We start from the raw sequence: 7,500 nt of genomic DNA on the forward strand, positions 1-7,500 counted from the left end.
TAATCGTTTCTGCCATAGGCACAAGGCCTGAAATTTTTGGAGTGGATGCTAGTAGATTATATCGACCCCAGTGCATAACTGGTACTTATTTCATCGGCCACGAAAGATGAAAGGCGAAAGTGATCTCGGTGGAGTTTGAGCTCAGAACGCAAGGATGGGTGCAAAGCCACTAAGCATTTTCACAGGCGTGCTAACGATTCTGCCAATTTCCTGACGCAGACAAAAGTTAGTGACGTCGTGTGCTTGATTAGTGCTTTATTTGAACGGTCCCCAAGGATGAGACAATGTTGACTTTGCTGCAATTCAAACCCAGAGCGTAAGCAGCTAGAAAATATGCTACAATACATTTTTTTTTGTTCCGACGCGCTAACGATTATACTGGATCACACGATTTAATACCCGTTTAAAATTTTAGTACAACGTCAGCAGATTTAATGTCAGAGAGTAATCGATTACATTGATCTCCTCAATTAGGTTGGTTCTTTAATTTATCGATTCCGAAAGGAAGAAAAGGTAAAGATGACCTTGGCGGGATATAAACAAGCAGGAGGAAGTGTTACAAAGCATATTGTCAGACGCGCCAACTATTCGGCCAGCTCAACAAGAACAAGAGTAATAATGATTTCCAATTATGGCACAAGGCCAGAACAACTGCAACAACAATAAGAACCCTGAAATATTTTTTTCTACTCTAAGCACAAGCCCCGAAATGCTTTGGGAGGTGGGCAGTCGATTAGATCGATCCCAGTACGCAACTAGTACTTGATTTATCTACCCCGAAAGGATGAAAGGCAAAGCCGACCTCGGCGGAATTTGAAATCAGAACGTAATGGCAGACGAAATACTGCTAAGCATTTCACCCGGCGTGCTAACGATTCTGTCAGCTCGCCGCCTTTGCTAACGTTTCTGCCAGCTCGCCGCCTTTGCTAACGATTCTGCAAGTTCGCCGCCTTTGCTAACGTTTCTGCAAGTTCGCCACCTTTGCTAGCGATTCTGCCAGCTCGCCACCTTAGAATCCTGAAATATTGGGTGATCCTATTGCTTAACTGGTAGTGGTCTTACCCGAACCGCAAAGGTTGAAAAGCAAAGTAAACTTCGATGTTTTTTGCTTTATGTTCCACCTCGCCGCCTTAACACCAACAATAGTAATAATAATACTTTCTGCTCGAGGCACAAGGCTTGACGTTTTAGAGGAGCGAGCTAGTAAATAACATTGATCCCAGTACTTAACTGGTACTTATTTTATCGGCGGGATGTGAACACAAAATAAAAACGTGAAGACGGACGAAATGCCGCTAAGCATTTCGCCCTTCGTGTTAACGATTCTTTCCAGCTCGCCGCCTAACAACAACAATAATAATAATCTTTCTTATTCTTTTTTTACTCTAGGCACAAGACCCGAAATTTTGCGGGGAGGAGGTCAGTCGATTAGATCGATCCCAATACGCAAACTGGTACTAAATTTATCGTCCTCGAAAGGATCAAAGGCAAAGTCGACCTCAGCGGAATTTGAACCTAGAACGTGAAGACGGATGAAATACCGCTAAGCATTTCGACCGCCGTGCTAACGATTCTGTCATCTGGCCGCCTAACAACAACAACAATAATAATAATCGCTCTTATTACGTAAAAGACTTCACATAGGAACATTGACACACTATCCAACGTGTTTATTTTAATTGTTTTCATTTTTTCATCGATAGATTCGCATTTGATGACAATTTATCTGCTATTTTTGGCAGACATAGGTAGCTCTCTTCGTTGGCTCAAGTCTTACACGTGTTCGAATCCAGTGCCAGCCAAATTTAGGTAAAAAAAAAAAGAGTGAAGCACAGATCTCGACGAATATCCACCCGGCTTCGATCCAATAGCAAAATCGGAAGAATGCTAGAACCATGAGAGAAATATTCCTGCCACTCGCCAGACAACGCATGGGATTCGAAAACGTTCAGACATACTACGCTTAATCCGTCACCCAAATACCATCCGGCATTTGGCTGACATTAGCGGAACGCACTCTGTGTCAAGAATTCTAGCTAAGAATGCGATCTAAGAATAACTTTCTCACTATCTCCCAGCAGCCCTGGAAATCCTAAAAGTGTCATAGTTGCAACAATTCATTCTCTAACAAAATAATAAAAACTACATCTCCTTTGATATTTGTTCCGCCAAAGTTACATAGACTCTCCCTTGTCACTGTCGTCGTAAGAAATGTAGAGAACTAATAACTGCTTCCATGTAAACCTAGTACTAACGAACCTTGTATTCACAACTTCCATATGAATTTAATAAGGGCATTCCAACCATGACCGTCCTAATTATTTTCAGAAATTTTGTATTTATTTCGGACAGGAACATAAAATGTAACATTGCTTTTATTTATTTGGTGGTGGTGGGGACGTTAGGGCGGGAGATGAGGGAGATTTAACTGTTATTTCTAGCAGGTTGTGTAACACCAAAGAAATTTGAAAACTTGTTGGTGTTTCGTTCCAACTTAGACACGCTCAGATATATTTATACAAGAAGACAACCCAATTATGGCAATTTAGTCGGAATTTTTCAGGCATGGAGTATCTCAGGTTACATTAGTCCCATATGTGCTGTTTTATGTTGTGTGTAGAATATCATTTGAAACATCTGGCTGTTATTTCTAGCAGAATAAATGTTTGTAATCATCATGTCCATAATTAGCGTTATTATCACGGAGGTCGTCGTGGTTATCGCCATCATCATCATCATCATCACCACCATCAAGACCATCGTCAGCGCCATCAAGATCATCATCATCATCATCGTCATCATCCTCATCATCGTCATCGTCATCGTCGTCGTCGTCATCATCGTCTCCCTCACAACGATATCGTTATCCTTCCAACAACCAACCAGCCATACCATCCTGACCATTAACATCACCATCATCACCATCGCCATCATTATCGTCGTCGTCACATTGTCACCACCGCCACCGCCACCACCACCGCCACCACCACAGACACCACCACCGCCACTATCACCACCACCACCACCAACAACAACAACAACAACACCGCCACCAGCACCATCATCATCATCACCATCACCATCATCATCATCATCATCATCATTATCATCATCAGCGGCAGCATCGCCTCCACTGGCCGCAGCAGCTGCTTTTACAAAGCTGCTACAAACAACATGGGGGGTGGGGGGGGGGGGGGGTAGGGGGGGGACGAAAAATATTTGTAAGGAAACAACTGCAATAACAACAAAAACAACAACTAAACTGCCCCTATAACAGCAATTACAACAACTACCATTATTACTACCACCACCACCACCACCAACACCACCACCAACACCACCAACACCACCGCCGCCATCACAAAACCAACAGCAACAACAACAACTGCTACCACTACTATTAGCGAACTGACAAGGGAACGTATGGGGAGTCGATCGCCATGCGCGACGTAGCAACCAAATCACCGACGAATCACACCCTATCGTGTTTATGAAAGATGCGTAAACTAGGGTAGTTCTAGATACATTAAAGCATTCATAAAAGGCGGGATAGTCACGGCTGGAATAATTTTGGTTAATGGTTTCATAAATGAAAAGTGATTCTGGTGTGAATCAACTACTACGACAGATTCAATAATTAAACGGTAACTATGGCAACCACAGCATCTGTAGCGCAGTTGATAGATCATCTGGCAAACATGTTGAGGAGTCGCCAGTTCGTGACTCACTGCAGTTACCCGACAGAAGTAGTAGCTAGATGTCCCTCAATTTATGCTGTACGGTAACTATAGCAACCACAGCATCTGTAGCGAAGTTGATAGAGCATCTGGCAAACATGTTGCTACAGAAGTAGCAGCTAAATATCCCTCAATTTATGCTGTAGCGTTTGTAGGAATAAGAGTTCACTAGATTGTGTTGGGAAGTTTATTTGCCCGACGATATAAGATGGTATTGAACTCCGGTCAACTGGACTGACCTTTCAGGTTTGACCGAGAGTGGAGCAGGTACAATTTCATTAATGACAAGAAAGATAACAACATCAAACAATGATAAAAAAAATAATAAACAAGAACAGAATCTTTACGCGGTTTCTGGACATGCTAGAAATGACAACCGCAAGACCACTGTTAAAACGAAGAAACTCGATATATACTGAATGATATAGCACTGTATATAGAAAATCGACGGGATGGTCATGAATGGTAAGGGGAGATCTGAAAGCAAGAGAAAAATACGGAAGCCAACAATATTAACAACATCAATAGATAATTAAAAAAAAAGAAAAAAGAAAAGAAAAACGAACGAAAATGACAAAAACAAAACTGCAAAAATAAAATATGGAAAAGTTGAGAATTGAAAAATGGGAAAAGTTCGCTTACCTTTTCAGTTTAAAGTTAGTTCACAGTTCATAGGTATGTATAAACGAGGTGTTGGCATGTATAAACAGAGAGCTGGTGGGGTAGATAGATAGATAGATAGACAGATAGACAGATAGATAGATAGATAGATAGATAGATAGATAGATAGATAGATGGATAGATAGATAGATAAAGGAAAGAGACGTGTTCAACACCCGTGCAAGATCGAAATCTTCGTTTAGCTGAAAATCTTTGAGTTGCGACTCTATATATATATATATATATATATATATATATAGGTAGATAAGATAGACAGATAAAAAATTTATATATATATATATATTTATATATATATATTTATATATTTATATATATATATATATATATATATATATATATATATATATATATATATATATATATATATATATACAGGGAGAGAGGTACAGAGAAAGGAGTGAGTCGATAGGTAGATAGATAGATAGATAGATAGATAGATAGATAGATAGATAGATAACGATTGTGTGCGTCGTGCGTTCGTGTATGTGACCTTGTGTGCACGTCTATCCTTGCGTACACGCACGTTTGCTTGCGTGCGTGTCTTTCAATATAAATATTTACTCAGAATCTACGCATACAGGATTACATACATATACATAAACGTGTGTATAAATAAATATATGTACATATATATATATATATATATATATATATATATATATATATATATATTTATGCAATGTTGTTCTTAAAGCAGAGTATTATATTATTATCGTTATTGTTACTACTACTACTACTACAACTACTGTTACTATTTTTACTAATGCACAACTTTTTACCGCGCTTTAATTGCCTTTCTATTGTGTTTTTCCTATCGTCTGCTCACAAAATTTCCTACAGTAACTGTCTCTTTACACTACATCAACTTACTGGGGGAAAAGCATGTCTTTATTAACAATATATAGACATAGAGGAGTCCTGTTATTTATTATTCAATCCTTGTTTTCACATGTATGTGTGTATGTGTACGTGTTCTCTAAAATCTCGCAAACTTCTATGTAGGTTTGTGTGTGTGTGTGCGTATATATATATATATGTGTGTATATATTTATTTATTTATTTATATATTTATATATGCATATATATATATATATATATATATATATATATATATATATATATATATATATATATATATATGTATATATATATGTATGTATACGTGTGTATGTATACTTCGTTACGTTTGGTTTTCAAATTGTTATGCAGATATACAATTACACACGCATACAAAATAAATCATACGTGCACGTGTGCCTGTGCGTGCTTGTGTATGTGTGTGTGTGTGTGTGTGTGTGTGTGTAAGAGAGAGAGAGAGAGAGAGAGAGAGAGAGAGAGAGAGAGTGTGTGTGTGTGTATGTGAATGTATGCTAATGCGTTCTTGCGTGCGTTGCACGTGCGTGTGTGTTTTCCTGTCTTTGTAACTTATGTGTATCTATACACCTATCTATCATTCCTATGGTATTCCTCTCTGAATATATCCATCTATACATGCATATATATAGATATAAATATGTATGTATGTGTTTGTATGTATATATATATATATAATGTAAGTTTTTGTATTTGTATGTATACGTATGTGTTTGTATGTGTATATGTATATATGGATATATATAAATATATATATATATATATATATGTATGTATGTATATGTATGTATATGTATATAGGTATGTATGTAGGTATGTGTATATGTATCTATTTGTTTATGTGTATACGTCTTTTCGCTTCCAGAAATCTATTCCTCGTGTTTTAAAACATTGCTTTGAACCTCCATGGCAGTAAATGTGTGCAGAAAGTTTTCGGAAATAAACAACATACGAAAGTCGCACAAATCCGCGTTGTGTGGTTAAAAGTAAGACCAACCGTTTATTGGTCGAGAAGAATTCTACTTGTAGGCTGACAGCAGCAGCCTCTCTGCAACAACGATGCACACGAATTGTTCATTCTACTACAAGAAGCCCCCTCTCTCATATACACCAACGCGCAATTGTACAATCTCTCTATCACTCTTTCTCACTCTCTCTTTCTCTTCTTCATATACGCATCCCTCTCACAATCTTACATTCTCTCACTCTCTCACACTCAACTCTTCAGGTGATATCCACGCATATGTGTGCATCTACACAAACACACACACACACACACACACACACACACACACACACACACACACACACACACACACACATATATATATATATATATATATATATATATACCTATCTACATACATACATGGATTTATATGCTTGCTTAGCTAGAGATATATGTTAAACTCTGTATTTCTTTTGTCTCTTCACTAATATTTATTTTTTTCTCTCGCTATATTTCATTCCAACTTTTGCTTTTAAAGGAAAAAAAACACGCATACAAACATATGCATATGTGTACGAGTATGGGTTGAATGTATATTGCATTATATATATATTTTTTTTCACTCGTTTATTACTGTTCTTATTTTATTATTTAATTCATGTCCGTTGTTCGGGAATCTTTCGTCACACATCTGTGACCTCTTCAGCGGCACTTTTCGTTTCGTGTGTGTGTTCTTGCTCCGATTCCTCCATTCTGTTGTTCTAAGATGTGTATCCTTATGTGTTCATACGTTTGTGTCCTTTCTTCGTTTGTGTGCGTCTGTGTGTGAGTGTGTGTAAGTGTGTGTGTGTGTGCGCATGTGTGTGAGCATGCTTGTGTGTGTACCATACTTTTTAGCTGCAGTGCGACCTTCCCTTCAGCCACATCTTCTCACCCTCTAAACGAACGAAGAAAATATATATAGTGCGTGTGTTTATTTGGCAGAAAAAAAAAGACCGTCCCGAAATACAACAATATCTGTTTCGACACACGACACGATTTCACATCAGAGATCTTGCAACACAAATATATATATATTTTACTATTTTAATATTTATTACTTTGTGCTTTTTGATTCTTATTATAGGTCTTTTTAGTGTATTTACTTATTAAATTTTTTTATGTGATTGGGGATTTTCACGGATGAATTAAATAATTGTATTTTTTTCTTTAAATTATATATTATATATATATGCGTGTGTGTGTGTGTGTGTGTGTGTG

At 37.6% G+C, this 7,500-nt stretch overlaps 1 protein-coding gene across 2 annotated transcripts in view; it reads right to left on the reverse strand.

Moving 5' to 3' along the window:
• Positions 1-4,637, reverse strand: part of LOC106882041 (somatostatin receptor type 2) — a 155,172-nt gene extending 150,535 nt beyond the window's left edge. For both annotated transcript variants that reach the window (XM_052976250.2, XM_052976251.2), the window contains exon 1: positions 4,380-4,637. The gene's annotated coding sequence lies outside the window, so the exon portion shown is untranslated. The remainder of the gene's footprint in view (positions 1-4,379) is intronic.
• Positions 4,638-7,500: the final 2,863 nt, after the last annotated feature.

Source organism: Octopus bimaculoides, chromosome 25, assembly GCF_046866305.1.
Source record: "Octopus bimaculoides isolate indiv1 chromosome 25, ASM4686630v1, whole genome shotgun sequence".
Lineage (NCBI taxonomy): Eukaryota > Metazoa > Mollusca > Cephalopoda > Octopoda > Octopodidae > Octopus > Octopus bimaculoides.